Genomic DNA, 22,937 nt, shown 5'->3' on the forward strand with positions numbered 1-22,937 from the left:
TGTCTTGCAGAATTTTCATTCTAGTTTCACTTTGTACTTGCCAGTCAAAGAAATGGTAGATCATTGAACAGCAGGTAATATTGCATTTCAGATAGCCCACCAACTGTCATTGGCCGCTTTCAGCTGTTGCATAAATACTTCCAGGAAGTATGCTCGCAACAGAGTTTGGGAGCTCTTGGCAGTAAACAGAGAATTAAACCAGCAAACTTGACGCAGAGACAAGAAGTGCGCAGGATGACGCTGCTTTAGAATCGTCCTGGGTACTTGTCTCTGTGTATGCATAAAGTTTGCTGGTTTAATTTTTTGTACTATGTTCAAACTAACCAAGCACTTAGCCTTACTAAACGCAGTGACCCATATTTGGCAACATATTCATGTTTCACATATTAATTAGAAGTAGTTCAAAAAGCATGAAAAAAAAAGGCATAACCCATTTCACAATGACTGTCAACAAATGCAATTAGCATTCAAGCCATGTAGCCAGACACCCTACTGCTAAAGTCACGTTTATTTCAGACATGTAGCAGTCATTCTGAGACTTCTATTGCTTCGCCTACGTGCAACATAAGCTGTGTCCGGGATCAGCCTACTTTGGTATGGCACTTGCTTGCCAAGGTCGCCCGTGAGAATTAGTGTGATGATGACTATGATGATGATGCAGTGGCAACAATAGAAAGACGAAGGAATAGCATCAATGGAAAGAAAAAGGCGGTATGACGATGGCGGCAGTTGAAGGACGCCTGTGAAATGACGACGACGGCACGAGGACAATGGACGGCGATGAGTGTATGATGACAGCCAGATGATGAAGCTGGGTTTACAACAATGGCATAGTCACGCTACTACAGAGCCCTTCCTCCACATGGAAGAAAATGAAAGCATAATGCCAGAGAAAATAAAGTGTATTGGAATCTGTAATATTTTACAGGATGAAAAGTATCCCTGAGAGTTCATAATTTTCAGTGAGGAGGCGTTGATGCATTTGTAAGATGTTTGCGGTGACGTTCAGACAATGAAAAGGAGGTTTGGAGCATTAGGGGCACCCATGCTATTTTGAAATTTAGCATTAAGGGCATGCAAAACCCAAACCCAAAAAGACTGTTTGGATTAGGCGTATGCACTGTGGCAGGACTCTAATCATTAAGGCCCCTTATCTTTGGGTCCCCTATTCTGAAACAGCCTAATGAATGCATGATGGTTGTATAATGACAGTGGTGGCCACGGCGGCATGACAACGATGATATGACAAGGACACAACAATATGACGACATGACGAGGGCATAATCACAATTGAATGATGACAGCATGATTATGCTGAAATGACAGAGAAGGAACGATGAAAGCAGTATGTCGATGACGGGATGACTACAATGGGATGGTTTTCTGAAGTGATGAGAAGAGAGAGGGAAGTTTATTTACAGGAAGGCAGAGAGGTCGGCCTGAGCTATAACCTGCTCAGGCCGACCTCAGCCTGCTACTCTACTCTGGGGAAAAGGGACGGGGAGGGAAAGAGCTGATGAAAGATGATGATGGTATAAGGAAAATATCATCATCATCATCAGCCTGGTTACGCCCACTGCAGGGCAAAGGCCTCTCCCATACTTCTCCAACAACCCCGGTCATGTACTAATTGTGGCCATGTCGTCCCTGCAAACTTCTTAATCTCATCCGCCCACCTAACTTTCTGCCACCCCCTGCTACGCTTCCCTTCCCTTGGAATCCAGTCCGTAACCCTTAATGACCATCGGTTATCTTCCCTCCTCATTACATGTCCTGCCCATGCCCATTTCTTTTTCTTGATTTCAACTAAGATGTCATTAACTCGCGTTTGTTCCCTCACCCAATCTGCTCTTTTCTATCCCTTAACGTTACACCTATCATTCTTCTTTCCATAGCTCGTTGCGCCGTCCTCAATTTGAGTAGAACCCTTTTCGTAAGCCTCCAGGTTTCTGCCCCGTAGCTGAGTACTGGTAAGACACAGCTATTATACACTTTTCTCTTGAGGGATAACGGCAACCTACTGTTCATGATCTGAGAATGCCTGCCAAACGCACCCCAGCCAATTTTTATTCTTCTGATTATTTCCGCCTCATGATCCTGATCCGCCATCACTACCTGCCCTAAGTAGATGTATTCCCTTACCACTTCCAGTGCCTCGCTACCTATTATAAATTGCTCTTCTCTTCAGAGACTGTTAAATATTACTTTAGTTTTCTGCAGATTAATTTTTAGACCCACTCTTCTGCTTTGCCTCTCCAGGTCAGTGAGCATGCATTGCAATTGGTCCCGAGTTACTAAGCAAGGCAATATCATCAGTGAATCTCAAGTTACTAAGGTATTCTCCATTAACTTTTATCCCCAATTCTTTCCAATCCAGGTCTCTGAATATCTCCTGTAAACACGCTGTGAATAGCATTGGAGAGATCATATCTCCCTGCCTGGCGCCTTTCTTTATTGGGATTTTGTTGCTTTCTTTATGGAGGACTACAGTGGCTGTGGAGCCGCTATAGATATCTTTTAGTATTTTTACATATGGCTGGCTCGTCTACACCCTGGTTCCGATGAAGAGATGCAAAGAGGAAGAGATGCTTATATACAAATTCACAAAGTTGTGGCATCTCTAAAGCCGTGCGTCCAGCCCAGTGGCTCTGAAGTGATGACGGCGAATTGCGACAGTGTGATGATGACACAATGTGCGGGATGACGATGTTAGAATCGCGACGACGGAACGACCACGTAGATGATATGACAATGGATAGATGATGACAGTAGCAAGATAACTGTTTCAGAACAATGCGATGATGAGTGTATGACGACGATGGCATGACTTTCGTATGATCACGCAGACGATCACGCAATGCCGACAGCATGATGGGAGTCGGATGTGAAAATAGAATTACAATAATGAAACAACGATATGACGCAAATGAATGATTACACGACTATGACAACGACGCAATGACTACGATGGCAAGCTAACGGTATCAGAAAAATGGGATGACAACGAGTACACGCGTATTACAGGAGGTATTCAGAGACCTGGATTGGGAAGAATTGGGGATAAGAGTTAATTGAGAATAACTTAGCAACTTGCGATTCGCTGATGATATTGCGTTGCTTAGTAACTCAGGAGACCACCGTATTTACACGATTGTAAGTCGACCCCACCCATATCGCGTGACAGGGGAAAAAGAAAGCATACCCGAGGGCGCATTCGATAACGAAAATTTATTAGTAGCCGATATGGTCACTGGACTACTCGTCTTCACTAGTGCTGCCATCGTCATCGTTGCTGCGGTCCCACAGCGCATCGTGGTCCAGCGAAATTTTATATTCGGCAAACGACCGCACCACGACATCTTGTGGAACAGCAGCCCACGCCGAATGCACCCAACCACACGCAGCCGTCAGGGAGGCTCTTTTTACAGGTCCGGTTGGCGTAATTTCGCGGTTTTCTGCCGCCAGGCACTCGTACTCAGGGCGGAGCAGGACCTTAAAGGGACACTAAAGGTTACCAGAAAGTCAAGTTAGTGATAAAGCAATGCTCTAGAACGTCTAAGGCGTCAATATAATCGCGAACGGAGCTTTAGTAACCGAGAAATTGAGGTAAAAGCATGACACGATTTGAGACCCCCCAGCGAGATTCCGGTACTAGCCCGATGACGAAAGCACTCATCATAATTTGTCACTAGTACTCAACTACTCGTATTTAAAAGATCATTTCATTAGATTATAAGACGGAAGAAAATACTACTAGTCTACTTCTATTCGATTCTAAGAAAAAATAACATTTTGACGTTACCCTTGAGTAGTATGGGTGGTCGAAAGGTTTCGTTTTCGCTCGACACTGCGCGCTCGACTTTGCGCCGCGCGCGCTTTGGAGTTTCAGTTGTTTCGTTATCTCGTCGTGCTGCGCTGGTTCTGCTGGCTCGCGAAACTTGCACTTGGAACAAGCAGCGAGAATGCCACGTCCATGTGATGTCGTGGGATGCGCGAACGGTCCACGGAACTTGGCCAAGGGCAGTTGCAGCGGCGAATCCAACGTTACTTATCACTGTGTGCCAACGAGTGAACCTATCCGTTCGAAGTGGTTAAGTGCCGTACCTCTGCCACAGCGCGCTGGCAAAGAGCCGAAAAATCACATAGTGTGCTCGCTGCACTTTCTTCCAGAGGATTACGAGTTCAACGCCGACTTACTGAAGTCGCGTGAAGTGCCTTTCAAAGCAGGCCGTCGTCGTAGTAGTACGCAACCACGCCGGCAGCGCGAGCCCTCAAAGCAGGTCACGTTCATCAGTGCTTAAATCGCTGAACTCTAGCCCAGCATCGCGAGCTAATGTGTCGTTGTCAGGGTCATCCATTGCAACGAGCGTAGAAGTTGGCGTCATAAAATAAAGAACCAGCTTATCGTCGTGCGCTTTCCCTTCCGCTAGCCACCATAGTTATGGAGGCTAGAGGGGGAGGTGTCGGCATCGGAGCGCCGGAGAGGCAGCATTTTTTCAGGACGATGCGGCGGCGCTGCTGTCGGCTCCGAGATGCCTCCCGTACGCTGGCTAAGGTCCGCTGCGGTTATTTGGTTCCGCTGTGAAGTGCTTTCTCGCTCCGTGGCTTCTTGGGGCGCAATACGCGCATCGGAAAATCATTTTAAAGGCTAGGCGACTTTATGAGTGCAGCTGGCCTAACGTACTATGTACTAAATTTTGGTCATTTTATCGCCGCGCTTTAGCTTCGCGCGCAGTGCACTACTTGTGAAACTTATAATTGCACCAAACAGAAAGCTTTCGCAGTAGGCGGTTGTTTGCAGTTTGCCAAAGCCGCTTTAACATTTTAAGGGACTATTATGGGGTGCCGCATGCAGTTCTGTCTGGCGTGAGTTTATTAGTGTCTAGAGCTGCAGGCGCTTGTCCTAATCGTCTACTGGTTGGTGCGCACCTCATTGAAGTGCGCGCCTCAGTTGAAATGGGCCGCTCGAGTGAACCATGATTATTTCAAATTTATTTAATTTTGCAATGAAAGGTAGAACTGTAGGCATCAATGGTCAAAACTCAGCATAATGAGAGCGTTAAGGGAAATTTGGTTTCCAATATTAGAAACCTAGCTGCAAAGAACTAAGTTCGCGTATTTAGTACCGCTCAAATAATGCCAAAAATGCCTTAAAAAGAATATTTATTGTTAATAAAATAATACACCCGACTCTATATGGTTGTTAGCTTTCAAACAAACAATATGACACGATATGGAGCGCAAATTCAACATATAATGGAGGTATGTACCCAGAAACGGTGGACAAGGTGCAGTGCAAACAATAATTTGTCGGGTGGGAAATTCTGTTCAGATATGCAGATATTTCTGGGCATACAATGGGATGTGAACAATTCCTGTTTTACATATACAACCGCTTTATGTTGGTCTTGCTGATATAAACTTTGCAGTTATGCAGTTATGTTGTGCGCCTCAGCTTGAGGTACTTCATTTTTTCTGGCTTCCCTTGCTTCGATGCGTTCTCTCCTGCGACAAGGACGTGCAACCTCGTGATGACGAAAAACCGTATCACTTGGTGATTTCTACGCTATGCTGCGCACAGCCAACCATATCCAGCTTATTTATTGACAGGCAGGAAATAAGGCCCATGATGCTGTCAGCCTTCAACTTGTTAAAGTTGAAACAATGCGTGAAGGTATCTTCCATCGCAGCAACCAAGTCTTTTAGTGCCTGAGATGGGTAAAGTAGGCCACCTCTATCCATGTAGTTGGTAAGGCACGACTCTTCCGGAAGCAAGCGCGAGTCTTTTGCTTGCAGCAACAGCTAGAGAACACTCTTCGCACTTTGTTCTCATTTGCATTTTCCTGGTAACATACCCGCTAACGTAGTAGGGTATGCGAGAGTCGCTATTTGATCCCATCATTTCACGATGATCTAGCATCGCATCACAATGCTTTAGCATCTCGTGAACTTCATTTATGTGGCCCACATCCAGGAGATCATCCAGCTTACTCTGCATACCGACCAAATTTTTCCAGTGGCGTGGGTCAAGAAGGCTACTCAGAACTCCTTATGACAAGCAAACAAAAGCGGGGAAGGCGAAGCTAACTTCACCACAGACTTCACGACGCGCGCTTGGAGCCGGAGAGATTGCTCAAACACATCACGCTAGGCATCTCGGAGACGACGAGCGCGCCACCTGTCGCTATCATGAAAGAATGCCGCACCGCCATACGCGGCGTAGCCCAGCCTATGCTGACACCTCCCCCATAGTTCCGCTTTCGCGCTGCTGCCGGCTCTGTCTTGGCTCTTTCTGGCCGCGCGTTTGTGTTTTGTACAGAAAAGCCGTAGCGTCGTCTGCGGGAGCCGTTTTACTCACCGACGGCGCAACGTCACTACGAGACCATGACGTCAATACTCCTCGATCGGAGGGCGGGTGATTTGAACTGCGCTAGAGGTACGCGGACGCTTCAGAACGCATTTTCTCTTAAAATAAGTCTCTTCTTCGCACGAAACAAGCGTTTCGAGGTTTCTGGGATGGTATTTCAACAGTCCACGTTGACTTAATACTAACCTTTAGTGTCCCTTTAAAAGGCGAAGGTCCGGGCTTGTTACATGACCATGTCGCACTTCACTGACAGGGACCGATTACGCATTTCAGCGCGTACTCCGTGCTACGTTTCGCCTCCGACATGCGGTATAGCCGGCGCGGATGCAACGGACGCCGGGGCTTCGTTCAAAGCGGCGGACATTTTGGCCCGTTCAGCGCTGCCGCAACGCTTCCTGCCAAGCGCGTCCAGGCATATTTCAATGCCACGTGTCTTCGTGTGCGTGTGTGCGTGTGTACATGTTGGTGCCCACGCTTGTCAAAGCGCGGCAGCCGGGGAGATGAGCTCCCCAACTGTGAAGCGAGGAGGTCTGACCGGAGCCGGCCCGGCGGATGTGTCACTTCTCGTCTCAACGTGTCCGGGCGCCGCCGTCACGTGCGCCTCATCCCGAGCCGTTCCTTCTTGCCCTCGACTCCGAGAGTATAAAAGCAGCTGCCCCCGGACGCCAAGGGAGGCTCCGAATTCTTCCGTCGAGTAACGTGCTCTCCCGTCTCTCCACTTCGGTCGACCTGACCGGCCGCTCTTTTGCGATGCTATAATAAACAAGTTGCTCTGTTAGCAATCGACTCATACTTTGCCAGGACCTTCGGATGCTTCCAGCTGTGCCCTAGGCCGCCAGGCCAACGCTACCCTTGGGGCTTGCGACCCATTTGCAACAACTGTTTGCCAGCGGTGAGATCGCGATAACGGAGGCCAGCAGCGAAGATATGTGGTTGACTGCATGCTGAGCAGCACAACGACCATCCGGGAGCAGTGCAACGAGCCCTGTGTGATGACTGGTTGCCTGCAGCGGAACGACTGCGCTGAATTCTTGGCTGCGAGGTTTGGTGAGTGCGGGACTTTCTTCTTCTGAGTTTTGCCAGGCTTTTGTTAGTGTCAGAAACAGAGCTGGTAATTGTGGTTGTCGTTGCTGCCGGGTTAGTTTGCGGCAAGACAATAGTAGGCAGTAGAGAAAGCAGCATTCAGAGCAGCCATGGATTTGAAGTCGTTGCGCAAACCGAAATTGCTGGAGCTTGCAAGAGAGTTGGGTCTGGATGTCTCAGACAAACTCAGAAAACCAGAACTGCTAAGGGCTATTCTTGAGTTAGAAGCTGAAGATGACGAGCTGTCGGAATGCCTTGAGACCATTGAGGAGAGGGAGACGGCAAAAAGACAGGAGCGCGAACGTAAAGAGCAAAAAGAGAAAGAGGAGCGCGAACGTAAAGAGCAAAAAGAGGAAGAGGAGCGCGACCGTCAACACGCTTTGGAAATGAAGCGTCTCGAGGTAGAGATGGAACGTGCTCGTAATGGAAGTCAGGCACACGGTGCAGGAGAACGAGTATCGTTCAAGATGACTGACCTGATGCGGCCGTTTAAGCTTGGAGAGGACATTGGTTTGTTCCTGGTTAACTTTGAGCGAACGTGCGAGAAGCAGGGGTTCTCTCGGGAAACGTAGCCACAGCGCTTGCTCACTTTGTTACCCGGCGAGGCGGCCGACGTAGTCGCTCGCTTGAAGAGAGAGGAGGCAGAGGATTTCGACCAAGTGAAATCGAGTCTGCTAAAAAAGTACAGGCTGTCAGCGGAGGCGTTCCGTCGGAAGTTTCGGGAAAATGAGAAAGGCAGAAGTGAGTCATATACAGAGTTTGCCTACAGGCTTATGTCAAACATGCAGGAGTGGCTCAAAGAAGAGAAATCGTTTGGTGACCACGAGAAAGTTCTGCAGTGTTTCGGGCTGGAACAATTCTATAGTCCGTTACCTGAGAACGTGCGGTACTGGGTCTTGGATAGGCCAGACGTTAGTACGGTGGCTAAAGCCGCCGAGCTAGCCGAGGAGTTTGTGACGCGTCGGGCTCGCGGAGCTAAGGACGGTCAAAAGGGTGAATTTGGCTCCAAGTTTGAGAGGCCAAAGTTCACGCCCATGAGAGCAAGGGGGAACACACGTAGTGCGGATGCGAGTGAAAGTCCCACCGAACGTAAGGAGACGGCGGCAGCCGAAGCGGAACGCAGAAAGCGGCTCGAGACGAGGCAAGTGCGCGTGTGTTATACGTGCCAGAAGCCGGGTCACTTTTCGGCGCAGTGTCCGGAAACAAAAACAAAAGTCGTGTTTTTGTCATTATGCAGCACTGACGAGAACATGAAGCTTCTCGAGCCTTACATTCGAGACCTCCTCGTGAACGGGAAAGAGTGCCGAGTGCTTCGTGATTCCGCAGCTACAATGGATGTAGCTCACCCCTCTTACGTAGAACCCGATATGTTCACGGGCGAGTGCGCATGGATCAAGCAAGCCGTGGAAGCTCATAGCGTGTGTCTGCCCGTAGCAAAAGTGCTTATTGAAGGACCTTTCGGAGCACTTGAGACGGAGGCCGCAGTGTCATCTATGCTGCCCCCCCCCCCCCCCCCCCAGTACCCGTACCTATTTTCGAACAGGTCCGATCACTTCCTGCGCGAGAAGGGGCTTTTGTTTGGTGAGGCTAGCGTTCAGGCCTTAACCCGATCGAGAGTTCGGGAGCTCGCTACAAAGGCGGTAGTTGCGGGGCCGACGTTGTCGAACAATGAGAAAGCGTCGGAGGCGCAGCAAGCTGATATTCAGAGCACGTCCGAACTGAATAAAATTGAGCATGTAGCGTTGAAGGCACCAGATACTGGAGAGGAAATGCCCGACACGGGAAAGTTAGAAGAGCTATCTGCAGATTTGCTCATCGCGCCTACGTCAGATGGACTTAATAAGTTGCTAAAAGTCAGCCGGTCGGCTTTGATAGCCGAGCAAAAAAAGGATTGCAGCCTAGAAAACATGCGCTGCAATGTCAAGAAAGGTATCGCCAAGAAAAATGCTCGTTTTGTGGAAAGAAGTGGGGTCCTTTACCGGAAGTATCTAGACCGCAGGGGAGTGGAGTTCGATCAGCTGATCGTGCCTCAGTGCTACCGTCAGGATCTGTTGCGCTTGTCGCATAGAGGTTCGTGGTCCGGACACCTAGGAGTTAAGAAGACTAAGGACCGTCTCTTGCAAGAGTACTATTGGCCAGGGTGTTTTCGTGACGCAGAACACTTTGTGAGGACATCTGACACCTGTCAGCGGGTGGGCAAACCAGGGGACAAACCGAGGGCTCCGTTGAAGTTGGTACCTATCATTACGGAGCCTTTTAGACGGCTCGTTATTGATACAGTGAGACCTCTGCCGGTAACAACCACGGGGTACAGACACATTTTGACTGTGATCTGCGCAGCGACAAAGTTCCCTGAAGCAGTGCCGCTTAAAGAACTCAGCTCAGTTGAGATAGTCAATGCACTACTGTCCATATTTGCGCGAGTTGGTTTTCCTGCGGAAGTCCAGTCAGATCAGGGTACAGTGTTTACTAGCGCTTTGACGACAGCCTTTCTCGAACGGTGTGGGGTAAAGCTGTTACACAGCTCAGTGTACCACCCACAGTCGAATTCCGTTGAGAGGCTCCACTCCGTCATGAAGCGCGTGTTGAGAGCATTGTGGTTTGAACAACAAACTGACTGGGAGCTGTGTCTGCCTGGGGTGATGTTTGCATTAAGGACCGCGCCGCATGCGGCTACGGGGTTTTCGCCAGCTGAGCTGGTGTACGGTCGCTCGCTGCGGTCTCCGCTTCGCATGCTTCGATACGGATCACTGCCCTCTCCAATGGCTGCAGACCATCTCTTCCAAAAATGGCCGCCTCCTGCGCTGGAGCCTCGCTTTGCAACAATATTCCTTTGAGGTGCGTTACAAAAAGGGGAGCCTCAACGGTAACGGCGATGGCTTAAATTAAGTCGAGGTCCCTAACGTAGGAATCAGCCTCAAAGTTATTTGTTACTGATGTTTTTCTTCCTGAGGCAGGATATTTAACATATTGCTTTTGTTTAGTGTTTCAAAGTCATGACGTGCTTTCTAGCGCAATTTTCTAATTTGTGGTCGCGTTCTGAGTGCTGCTAGACTACTGTAACAAACTAGGCAGTAGTATAAAAGGGGAAAGAGCCTGGCATGGCTTAGTGAGGGTTGTGTCGTGCTTGCTGACTGAGCGGTTGAGTTTCGGCGTAGTTCTAACGCTTCCTGGGAACGAGAGAAAAAATGGCAACTCTCCCGAAGTCACTTTGCAGGGTCCTGTGTGAACCTGAACGTGAGAACGAGGCCTTCTCGGTGCGCTGCGCTCAAGAAACGCCGAGGGGCGATCGACTTCGGTTATGAGCATCATCGAGCGACATCCCTCCGGACAGCGGATGCAGTCCCCTGACCATCGGTATCTCCTTCTCCCGGCGGGGCGGTCTGTTACGTTTCGCCTCCGACGTGCGGTATAGCCGGCGCGGATGCTACGGACGCCGGGGCTTCGTTCAAAGCGGCGGACATTTTGGCCCGTTCAGCGCTGCCGCAACGCTTCCTGCCAAGTATTTCAATGCCACGTGTCTTCGTGTGTGTGTGTGTGTGTACATGTTGGTGCCCACGCTTGTCAAAGCGCGGCAGCCGGGGAGAGGAGCTCCCCAACTGTGAAGCGAGGAAGTCTGACCGGAGCCGGCCCGGCGGATGCGTCACTTCTCGTCTCAACTTGTCCGTGCGCCGCCGTCACGTGCGCCTCATCTCGAGCCGTTCCTTCTTGCCCTCGACTCCGAGAGTATAAAAGCAGCTGCCCCAGGACGCCAAGGGAGGCTCCGAATTCTTCCGTCGAGTAACGTGCTCTCCCGTCTCTCCACTTCGGTCGACCTGATCGGCCGCTCTTTTGCGATTCTATAATAAACAAGTTGTTCTGTTAGCAGTTGACTCATCCTTTGCCAGGACCTTCGGATGCTTCCAGCTGTGCCCCAGGCCGCCAGGCCAACGCTACCCTTGGGGCTTGCGGCCCAGATGCAACATCCGCAAGCTTAGCCTACAGCTCCGGAGAGCGTCCAGACTTCGGCATGTGGGAAATTTCTCACTTGCCGTCACAGGTGAAAATTTCGCTTCGCTGCAGTCGCCACTCTCGCACCACCCTTTCAGAAACATAGAAATTGCGGCCCGCTGCGCAGTGATTTGTTTCTTCGGCCTAAAGGATGGCAGCCCTCTTGAACGCTGCTGTGAACGAGTGCCGAACGATTAGTGGGCCTGGAGCACTTATAACGACTGGGGAAGCATAAAAGTAGCACGTAGCCGGCAGTCAAGTGGAACGCGTCAAACCAATGCCTTTCGTCAAGAAAGCTAAGCGCAGCAGGCAAAGAGAAACCCGCGAGCGGTGCTTGCTCTTCCATGAACTACCATGCTCCCCGCAAGCGCCATTGGTGCAGGTGCTTCTATTGGAAACATCCAAACTATGATTTATCAAATCAGAATGCCGTCTTGTAGTTTGAGAAATTTTCCTCCGGTCTTAAATCTTTTCTGAATCTGGAAGAGCTGGCTCATTGCACTAACCACGTAGCCAATATCAGTGTTACTGTACAGCTTTCACAAAGGTCTACTGCTATGAAATTGCATGTCGATCATTTTTCTGTAGCATACATTTGTTCCGTATTCATCCGCAGGGCATAGTGTTTTGCCAGTGTGGCTGTACAGCTCATGCAACGATCTACGGCTCAGATTGCATGGCCACGCAAGTTTTAGTACTTTCACATACAGAGTACAAAATGTTCTATTCCCACGAATCTCCAAGTGTGTCGTATGATCAGTTACATGAAGAACTAATGCATCGGTGCGGCAGTTGAATTCATAAGCTGTTTCCGTTCCCGCGATCCCCCTGAAGTGTGTAGTATGCTCAACGACACTAATGAACAATCTATCGGCGCGACGTAATGCTTTGCCATTAAAGTCATCTGAGAAAGCGCCTCACGTCCAAACGTATCCCCCTGCGACTATCAGAATGTAATATGAAACCGCCGCAAGAAAAAAAAAAGCAACAAACTCGTATCGGCACGGCAGTCGAATTCATAAACTGTTTCCGTTCCCGCGAATCTCTTAAAGTGTGCGGTATGCTGACCTCGCTCAACGACACTAATGAGCAATGCATCGGCACGATGTAATGCTTTGCCACTAAAGTCATCCGAGAAGACACATCACTTCCAAACGTATCCCCCTGCGACCATAAAAATTTAATACGCTACCGTCACAACAAAATAGCAACAAACTCAACTTGGACACGGCTTCTTCGCCTTGGCGGCCACGCATTCTGTCGATTGCGTTGCTAGCTCGGCTAGGGACGAACGGAGCTAACAACTTCCTTCTCTATGGTACCTAGGCGAATAGAAATCTCAAGGACCGAAAGTCCCCACATTTCTCTCTCGCGACCACTGCTCCTCACGCATGCGCAGAAACAGCGGAGAAATCCATTTATGCATAGAGTTAGTAGAACAACTCTAGAGGAAAAGCTGGGCCGGAAAAGTGGGAACCTCTAGGGCGCCGCCCTGTTGCTACTGGTCAATGTGGCCAGCGCAATTACTATTGAAAGAGCTGAAAACAAGTACAGGTCACCTTATGGTTTGTCATCTAAAAACGCATACCTGATGGCTTTATGAAGATGGTACGTCAATAATAAGTTTACAGAAAGCGATCGCTAAGTCTGTGACTTATGTAAATCACGATGTACGCATTCATGCAATAAAAGATGACGCGAATTTCGGTTTCGAATCTGTTTTTTGGATGTGTAGTAGTTTCGCACAGCTTAGGTTTGACATGCGATCGCGCGTCGACAGCGGACGCTATGGCACACTCGTGCCTTATGTGCCACCGAAGCCCCGAAGTGCTCTGGCATACACCGTCACATGTAAGTAAACGAATGTATCTCCTTGTTGAGAATATCACGCGAGTATGCAGCTCTTGTGGTGCATCACAATCGTTTGAGAAGCGTCACGGTAGAGCATTTTTCTACATGCGGAGCGGTGTTTTTATTTGCAGGTTTCCCTTCAGTAGGAAATTGCTGGACAGGAGGACCAGCGCACCGGAATTGTGCTGGCAAAGCCACAAGCAACTCATAGAATCTGCTTAATTGTTGCACTTTGAACAATCATGCTTCTACAAAGGCCACAGCAGATAAACAGTGTGATGCCGAGTATTTCTGTGCCACGAAGTAATCAAGAGGCGAGTGCCTAATGCGGACGAAATCGAGTGCATCGAGACTTGGAATGACAGAAAGCTGAGCTAGTTGGTAAGGATTCATTATGCAAAACAGAAGTGAGGCGTGCAGACAGGACACAAGAGTAGAGAAGTGGACGGCGCTCGTGTTGTCCACTTCTCTACTCTTGTGTCCTGTCTGCACGCCTCACCTCCGTTTTGCATAACGAGTGCTGCAACCCACATATTAATAGCGTAGGCGTTTTACTAACTGTGCAATATTTTCAACACTTCCTTGCATGCCATTTCATGTGGAATATCTTTTCTGGTCACAAATTTGTGCGGCGAATCTATTTCCATGATCGACTCCGCGCCTGTGGGACCGTTCACTTGCACTTGATGCTGAGTCTTTTACATGTATCCATAAACTGCAGATATTCACATCAGATCCCTGCGAGCATTTTCAAAATTCAATTATTTTAGACAACAGGCACATATGCAATACTGACATAATCTCAAATACCACTAAGCAGCTGGGACACATTTTTGTTGACCATACTCGCAGGTAAAATAAGTAGATCATGTGGACAGCTCCAGCTCATTTTCCTTAAATCAGTGTGTACAAGGGGTATGCAAAAATATTTTTTTCTCGCGCACCGATTATTTTGCTGTATAAGCAAGAGAACCCACCACGTTAGTGTAACATATCTTGTACATCACAATAATATGTGCTTTAATTTACCAAGTGAGATGAGTTGCTTTTATGGCTCATTCAGTCAAATCACGCTGCAAGCTGCATTCATCAATCTTCAATTGGATTTTGCAAATGTTTAATGAAACATGTTTCCCTTTTATGCAGATATGCAATGGCAAGCCCTTCCGTGTGTTCCAAAGGTAAAATTTAAGCTCTAAATTAAAGAAGACATTTCTAGTCAGAAACAAGCAAAAATGGTGAATGCAGAATATCAGAAGCCCAAGGTACAGAAATTATGAGAAGTGTTGAATGATTTTAAGGAAAGAATGCTATTTCAAAATGCAAAACTCTTTAGTGGAGGTCAAGCAAGTCACTATAGGTAGAATACTCTGCAAAATTATGCGAGTGAGGGGATGTCAAACAATGGGTCAGGAAATGCATTGTTTTTCTGCAAAACAAAAGCTGATTGCCATTACATGAGTCACTTTCGCATCATGACACTGCTGCTTGATAAATTCAGAAATAAACCAAAAAACAAGACACGCAATAATAAAAAACATTTTAATGATGCTCTATCCACACTGGGATAAATAAAAACAAACACATCAAATCTAATGTGGCCATATTATACGCTTGTGAAACACTAAAGGAAAAATTCAGTTTCAAGCTATGGCACTTGCCGCATAGATGTGGGGGGCCTTGCACTAATAGTGATAGTTACCATTGCATTTAGAAATTGAAAGCATTCATGCAGACAAGGATGATTCTTCATATTTTTGGCTACCACTTCAAATGCCTCCACCAAGTGTTACAATGCTGCGCGCAGCCATACTAAGGATGTCGCAGCAACACCTGCTGGTAAAAAGCAGAAGCAGTCAAAGTGCTGGTGTGTTCTGGACACTATGTTTGAAAAATTTTAGGCAAGAAGAGTGCAAGAAGCAGACATAACAACTGCATTTATTTCCATAATTCCCCATTTGAATGGCCTTTTCTTTTTGCTTAGACAATGCCTACGCCTAGCCACAACAGCTCCCTCATATAGACTCCGCAAGCCAAGAGGCCGTGGAGGCAAATGCAGGTAAGAGGCAAGGAGCAATAGCACTGGTATCGACATTCATCTAATTTCTTTCTCTTTCTTTCGTTTAGGCAGCCAGCAAACCTCGAACAGCCACCTTGACTGCGGATGTGTCACCCTAGTCGCCAAGGAAACATTTGAGGGAAAGGGACAAGCAATGTGATCAGCCACTTCTCCATGTAAACGATACTCTTTCTCTCGGATGACTCCTACGCCTCGCCACGCCAGCACACTTGTGCACAAAGATGTCGCGGAGGCACATGCAGGTCAGAGGCAAGAAGCAGTGGTACTGGTGTCGACATTCACCCAATTTCTTTTTCTTACACTGAGGCAGCCAGCACACCTCGAACAGCCACCTTGACTGCGGGTGTGTCAGTAGATTCCTGTTGTACATATGCTCATAATAAACTTCAGTAAACTTGAACTTCATAATAAACTTGAAGGCAAATGGGACGTTGATGCATTGTTCTTTTGAACATTTATTGTACACATACAATATATGTTATACTTTGCAGTGCTACAGAGCGTATTTTGAAGCTTCCACCTATATTTTGCACCTTTAATTACGTATGTGTTGTGTGGCCCTCAATGCAGTTCATGTTGTAGCAGCTGCTTTGTCTGTGTATCGCACATTGGCTTAAGCTCGTGATATCCATACTTCTCTCACATATACAAAATAAAGTTCCATGTAGTCCTCAGTGTTACAAAAAAAATGGAAGTAAACAATTCGATCGTTGAATTGTATTTATTACAGTGATTCCCATGACAGTTAGACAAGTTGACAACTTGAACTGGTCAATCCGTCCACAGCCTCCTCTATTTTTCAAAAATAAAGGAGGCTGTGATCCGTCATGGCAAGGAATTGTATGTATACATTAAAAAAAAAAAACGGGTATGTGTGTGTTTGTAGTGGGGGGTATAGGATTAGGTCGGTACGAAAAAATGTACCAACACCGTCCTCTAGTCCCATTCCGTTAAGGTACCGTCACAAAGCGTATTATGCATAAAGTTCATACAACCAACTCTGATATTACTACACACGCCAGGCGACGCGAGCTACGTTTGCCATGACGCATTCGCGACTGCACCAGATGCCCTCCATATTATTCTCGTTAATCGTGCTCACTGCACCGAGGCAAAAGAAAGATCATGGGCGCAGGCGCCTTTAAAGTATCTCGACCTTGCGAGGCACTGCTGCGCGCGCCAGGGGAGCTGTCCGTGCGAACACTCCCTGGCACACACCTGCCTCGGCGGCCCCAACCTACGTACCGTTCTGCTTCGAGCTTTGATCCCCCCACTGTCCCTTGGGTGCCCTGGAGTTCCTGCGCCGCCTGCTTTAGTATAATCTCAGGTGCACTCCTGAGACTTCCGTTTCTCGGTTACATGTGCCCTACAGCTGGATCAGTACTTATAATAATAAAGAAACCCGATCTATCGTCGCGACGATAGATCGCGAAAGCGGCTTTTGCAACATACCGCGCCCGTGCGAAAAGAATTACGGAACGCCAACGAGGAATCTGACCACAGCTTCGAGCTCGTAACCTCGTCGAGTGACACTCCTGCAACAGGCGTGACCGCTGCAAACCGCATACCGCCGGAAACTTAAACAGCATCATCCCTCGGTTGCATAACTGCCACCTGTACGGTCAACATGGACCACACCCCACACCGTCCCGCAACATAGAACAAAGAACCAACTTAGCCCAAACACACGGCTGCACCCACACATCACGACACTACAAGCGAGACGCCATGCTGCTACGCTGCTACGGTTGCCGGATTAAAACTGACTACTGTCACCAAGTCTAGCAAGCGTCTCAGGAGCTGGCAACCTCGGCGCGTAGCAACATGGCGCCGCTCTTGCGGTTCCCGATTTCAATGCATGGGCCCTATGGGTAGCTTTTCCTCTAGAGTTAGTATACTAACTATATGCATTTATGATATAGTGCCTAGAATATACTGGCTAGTGTGCCGTCCACCCATGGTCCACCCACTCTTTTCAATGGAGGAGCGTGGCGCCGCCTGCAATGAATGCCCACGGTGGCCGGCAGAGGTCGCTGCCATATGGGTGGGTGTAGTGTTCCTGTATATGCTGTGTTCCTGTAGTGTTCCTGTATATGTATATGCTGCGGGAGCATATACAGGAACACTAGGTGGGTGCAGACTGCGCGTGTCGTCTGCTTCGCATTTCGCAGCGGTTGCGTCGGTTTCCATGTTTGCGTTCTCAGTGTTATTACAGTGTTGCGTGTTTGTTCTTGGTGTTATCAAAGAGTGAGTGTGTCGCTGTTGTGTTTGTGTGCCTGTGAAAAGATGCCGAAGCTAAAGAGACAGTGCAAGGAGAGGACCTGCTTTGTGCCGTTGTGTAAAAGCGGTTACCGCTCGAACACAGAGCGTGTATCCTTGTTCACTGCACCATCTGATGTGAAGCGGTTAGCAGAATGGGCAAGAATGATCAAGAGAACAGACAGAAGACTAACACCAACTGCTGTGGTTTGCGAAAAACATTTCGAAAGCAGTTTAATCGAGCGCGCGTTCTCTGTCACCGTGAACGGCGTCGTGCAGGAGATTCCCCGCGATAAACCGCGCCTGATACCCGACGCCGTACCCACGATATTTCCTGAGTATCCTAAGCACCTTGTGCCTAAAGGGCCAGTAAAAATAAAAACAAGAAATCTGTGCGAGCAAGATCTAAAGCTTCCATCAAAGCGGCGCAAGCGCGGTGAGTCAGCTGCCTCTGAGCTGTGCTCAGCCATTGAGGGAGCGGAAACAGAGAGTCTCGAAGGTGTCCACCAGAATGCTGCTGTACCTGAAGAGTGCATCCCACGCAGTAGCTTTGAAGCAGCGAGCGCGCAAAATGATGGAGCTCAGTGCCTGCAAAACACTACTGAAAGTCGCCATCCGTTCAGCGACCTTCCTGTCGCGTGGATGAAAGTGCCATCTCTGCCAGCAGAATCAGTAGCTTACGCTTATTCTGAAGCCGAAATAAATAACTTCGCCACCCTTTTCATTGAGAAAATGGTATTGTTCGAAAAGCCTTTGCCTGAGCGACAGTAGTAGCCACGGTTAACTTGAGAGGGAGAGAGAAATCAAAACAAGTCCTCACAACTCGTGATGAGGCCGAATCCCTGATCAAGAACGTTTCCATTGACAGTTCTTTGTGGTGGATGCGGCCTAAAGCCTGCTTCAAAGACGCACACTTCCTACAGAGACATGTATTTTGCGGAAAAATGCTTGTTATCTACGAAGTCTGAAGGGGAGTCCTGCGTTTTCTGCAAGTACCAAAAAGTTCTAGCTCAAAACCAAGCCTGCAGGAGAAAGAAAAGGGAAAAGGCAAGCGCAGGGAAGCGTGGCGAAAAGAAACACTAAGAACATTTCTCGAAATTTGTCGAGAACCAAGAAACGACTCGCAACTGCAAAAGAACAGGTGGCACACATGAAAGAGCAAAATGAGGCTGTTAGCGAAGAGGCATTTGAAAATAAAATTAAATCTCTTCCTCACAAACAGCAACTCGCTGTCAAAAACTGCTTCCTCGCTGCAAGACGGAAGTCACATAAAGGCATGCGATACAATGATGAGTGGATCGTAGAATGCATGATGATGAAGATGCGAAGCCCGAAGTTGTACGAACATCTCCGCAGAGAAACCATTATGGTACTGCCTGGGAGAATTTGCCTGCAAAGGTATCTGCAACGCTTCAAGGGTGGCTTTGGCCTCAGTACGTGCCAATATTTTCAATGCCTTGACTGAAAAGACGAAGGCCATGGATGTTTACAGTCGACACGGTGGTCTCGTCATCGATGAGATCAAGCTTTCAGAGCACCTAAATGTAAAATCAGCAGGTGAGTAAAGCTTCATTGAATATTCTTCGAAACTCCTGCGTACATGAAGAAAATGGAGTGTTTTGCTAACCGCTATGATTTTCCTCAAACGAAATGTATCACGATCGAACGCCCATATGCCTAAGGTGCTCTGCAATGTGTTGCTTAATTTTATTGCGATATTATATGAACACGTACTCCAGGTAAATTTTCGCCACCGCCGTAATGTTCTGTGTAAAGTTAAAGTGCGGTAAGATCCATTCACACCCCGAGCGCCGTATGGTGTGCGTGCAACGGTGCGCCAAAACTTATGATGGTTTCATGCACACCGTCTTCCCGTGCGCTCTAGTGTTGGAGCTGACATTCAAGCGCGAGCTATAGGGGGTAGCAGGCTCCTCTAGCCCGGCCGTGACTGCGCATGGCTGTTCGCGCACCGCACCTTTGCGACCGGTGCATAGCCTAATCAGGGCGAGCCGAGATGGTTTGTGGCTACATAAACGCTCTCTGTTCGCCTTAATTGAGTCGGAGGTCGTGTAACATCAAATTCTGGAACGGCGGTGAAGCGAGAGGCATTTCCTCCCCGCTGCATGTGCTCTCCACCAGAGTTCCTGTTCATCGAGTGCTGTCCGTCAAGAAGTACCGGTGCGCACGCGACACCGTACTTGTAAATTGAATTAGCGAATCTTTACTGTAACCTATACGACTGATAAAACTACGAACCTTAATACTTCGTGTAGGTTAATGCTTTGCCATCGCTATAAATTCCTCGCCTTTCATGTGAAACTGGCATGTTTACATTGTTTTACTAACGAGTGATATGTTCCAACCTTTCTTGAGATGTCAAAGTAAAACTGGATGTTCCTCCTGTGCTTCTTTTTTACAATTAAGGCCACATTGAAGGCTTTGTCGACCTCGGGGATCATACACCTGCTGACCAGAAGAATGTGCTGGCAGACCATGGCATGGTAGTGCTGTTTCAGCCATTTACTGGTTAGCTGATTTCTTTTTCTTTTTTGCTTCGCAACCGTATAATATGTAAGGCGTATGCTCTCAGAAAATACCTATACATTTATGCAGGAAGCTGGACACAAATTCTTGGCGTTTTTGCTTCCAAAGGCAATGTGAAATCCGCGACACTGCGGCGAAAATCATTGTGGAAACAGCCATCCTTGCGGAAAAGGCTGGTCTCTTTGTAGACTGCATAACATGCGACGGCGCCAGCTGGAATAGGAGCATGTGGCGGCTGTTTGGAATACACGGTGAGATATCTTATTTGAGTGCAATATGCTAAGTTGTTCTTGCAACGTTGGGCTAGTACTGCAGCACACGCTCTACGATTTTTTAACTTGTGATGAATTAATCGCCAACCGTGGTGGAGCAGTGGCTTTGTTGTAGAGCGCGCTGCAAAGCCCGAGGGTGCGGGATCAAATCATTGCTGCAGCGGCCGCATTTCGACTGGGGCGAAATGCAAAAACGCCCATGTACCGCGCATTGGGTGGACGTTAAAGCACCCCAGGTGGTGAAAATTAATCCATAGTCCAGTCACCCACCACGGTGTGCCTTAAAATCTTATTGTGGTTTTGGCATGTAAAACCACACAATTAATTTTTTTTGAATTTAGGTAATAACTGCTTCTCCTTGACATGTTTTCTTTATTTGTTTTTTACAAGGTTCTGCAAGCCACGTTCGGAGCAGCACCAAGCACCCAGTCGATCCGGAGAGGCAGCTGTTCTTTGTGTCCGATTTTCCACACTTAATGAAGAACGTGAGAAATGGATTTGTTGCAAAAGGGTACCTGACACCAACTGGACATGTCCACAATGGTATTGTTCAAGCAGCTTTCGAAGCAGATAGGGAAAGTGTTACACTGAAAGTGATGCCGAGCATTACAAATGCACACATTAAGCCGAACTGTTTCGAAAAAATGAAGGTGGACATCGTGTTTCAGCTCTTCAGCGATCAGGTCATCAAAGGGCTATTTGTGTACAGGGAGCGCATTGAGTCTTCGTATGGGACTGTGCAGCCGACTGTAGATTTTGTGAAAGAAATGAATCGCCTGATTCGTGTCATGACATCACGGACAAGCGGAAAGGCGCTCAAGCCTGGAAGTCCAAACATGCGCTTCTTGAAAGGGTTTCTTGAATATTTGCGAGAGTGGGAGCAGCATGCAAAGCCGGCTGGTGGTGGTTTTCTTACAGAAAGCACAGCTTCTGGACTAAGGGTTACCATCACAAGTATCCTTAATCTGTTGTCCTACCTGTCATCTACCGTGGGCTTCAAATATCTTTTAACGTCCCGCTTAAGCCAAGATAAGCTAGAAAACCTTTTTGGAATAATTAGACAATCATCAGGGTGCAACGACCATCCAACAGTTTCGCAGTTTCTCGTGACTGTCAACTTACTGGCATTTTATAATCTAGCCAAACCACCCAGAGGAGGAAACTGCCCACCAGACGTGGTCAGAGCACTGCTGAATCCAAATGAGTTGTGTGCAACAACAGGCAGAAGCCTACTGGACAGGATAGACGGCCTTCTTGACCGCGGAAGTATCAACGAAGCTGAGGATGTCATTCAATCTCTTGCGTCCATTGGTGAACACGAAGCTTACACAGAAAAAAGGAGCAATAGCGCTTTGATATACTACACTGCAGGTTATGTTGCACGAAAAATCATTGCCAAAAATTCTTGTCCCCAGTGTGCAGGCTGCCTTTGCGTAAGTAATGCAGAAGCTAGTGCCGACGCTGCTTCATATTTCACAACCCATTTTGACAATGGAGGCCTTGTCTATCCTAGTCAGACCTTGTCAACAGCTCTGAAGGCCATGGAAGATGCATTCACTGCGTTCTTGATCTAGTATTGCTTGTGACACATCCCTTTGTGTGTGGCTTATTAAGCGAAAGCCTTAGACCTCTGTTTCAAGGTCCCGTTGTGAGCTACAGAAAATATCACGTTACCGAAGGAAGGCGGGAAGCGAACCAAAGCATGTGCAACCGCGTATAAGAGATGATTAATGATTAGCAAAGTAATGATTGATTAGTGATTGGATTAAGATGAATTCGGGTGTATTAAAGAGGATTAAAGTGGATTAAAGTCGATGAAGGTGCATTAGGGTGAATGAATGTGCATTAAGGTGCATAAAGGAGGACTAGGTTGGATTAAGGTCGATGAAGGTGCATTGAGGTGCATTAAGGACATCTATACTGTATTAGGGTGGATTAAAGTGCATGAAGAAGGATAAGGGTGGATTAAGAAGGATTAAGGTGCATTAAGGAGGATTATCGTGGGATAGGGTGAATTAAAGTGAATAAAGGAGAATTAGGGTGGATTAAGGAGGATTAGGGTGGAATAAGGTAGACGAATGAGGATTCGGGTGGATTTAGGTGAATTAAGGACGATTATGGTGGATTACGGTGGATTAAAATGAATGAGGAAGCATTAGGGTGGATTGAGGAGGATTACAGTGTATTAAGGAGGGTTAGAGTAGATTAAGGTCGATGAAGGTGGATTAGGGTGCATTAAGGAGGACCTTCGTGGATTACGGCGGATTAAAGTGAATGAAGGAGGATTAAGGTCTATGAATGTGGACTCGGTGGATTAATGTGGATTAGGGGGATTATGGTAGACTAATCGGTCTTAATACTCAATGAACCCTAATCCACCTTAATGCTCCTTCATCCAGCTTAATACTCCCAATCCACCTTAATACAACCTACATCGCCCCTAATGCACCTTAGCCTGCTCTATACTGTCTTAATCCTCCTTTATCAACCA

The 22,937-nt window shown here is 47.7% G+C and overlaps 1 long non-coding RNA gene across 2 annotated transcripts; it reads left to right on the forward strand.

The window, feature by feature from the left end:
* Positions 1 to 13,748: 13,748 nt before the first annotated feature.
* Positions 13,749 to 15,800, forward strand: LOC142576645 (uncharacterized). Of its 2 annotated transcripts, XR_012826906.1 has the most exons (3): positions 13,749 to 14,472; positions 15,276 to 15,350; positions 15,419 to 15,800. It is a non-coding gene; the product is annotated as an uncharacterized LOC142576645 (long non-coding RNA). The 2 variants fall into 2 exon arrangements; XR_012826905.1 differs by having other exon boundaries at positions 13,749 to 15,350.
* The last annotated feature ends 7,137 nt before the right edge of the window (positions 15,801 to 22,937 follow it).

Source organism: Dermacentor variabilis, chromosome 3, assembly GCF_050947875.1.
Source record: "Dermacentor variabilis isolate Ectoservices chromosome 3, ASM5094787v1, whole genome shotgun sequence".
Taxonomy (NCBI): domain Eukaryota; kingdom Metazoa; phylum Arthropoda; class Arachnida; order Ixodida; family Ixodidae; genus Dermacentor; species Dermacentor variabilis.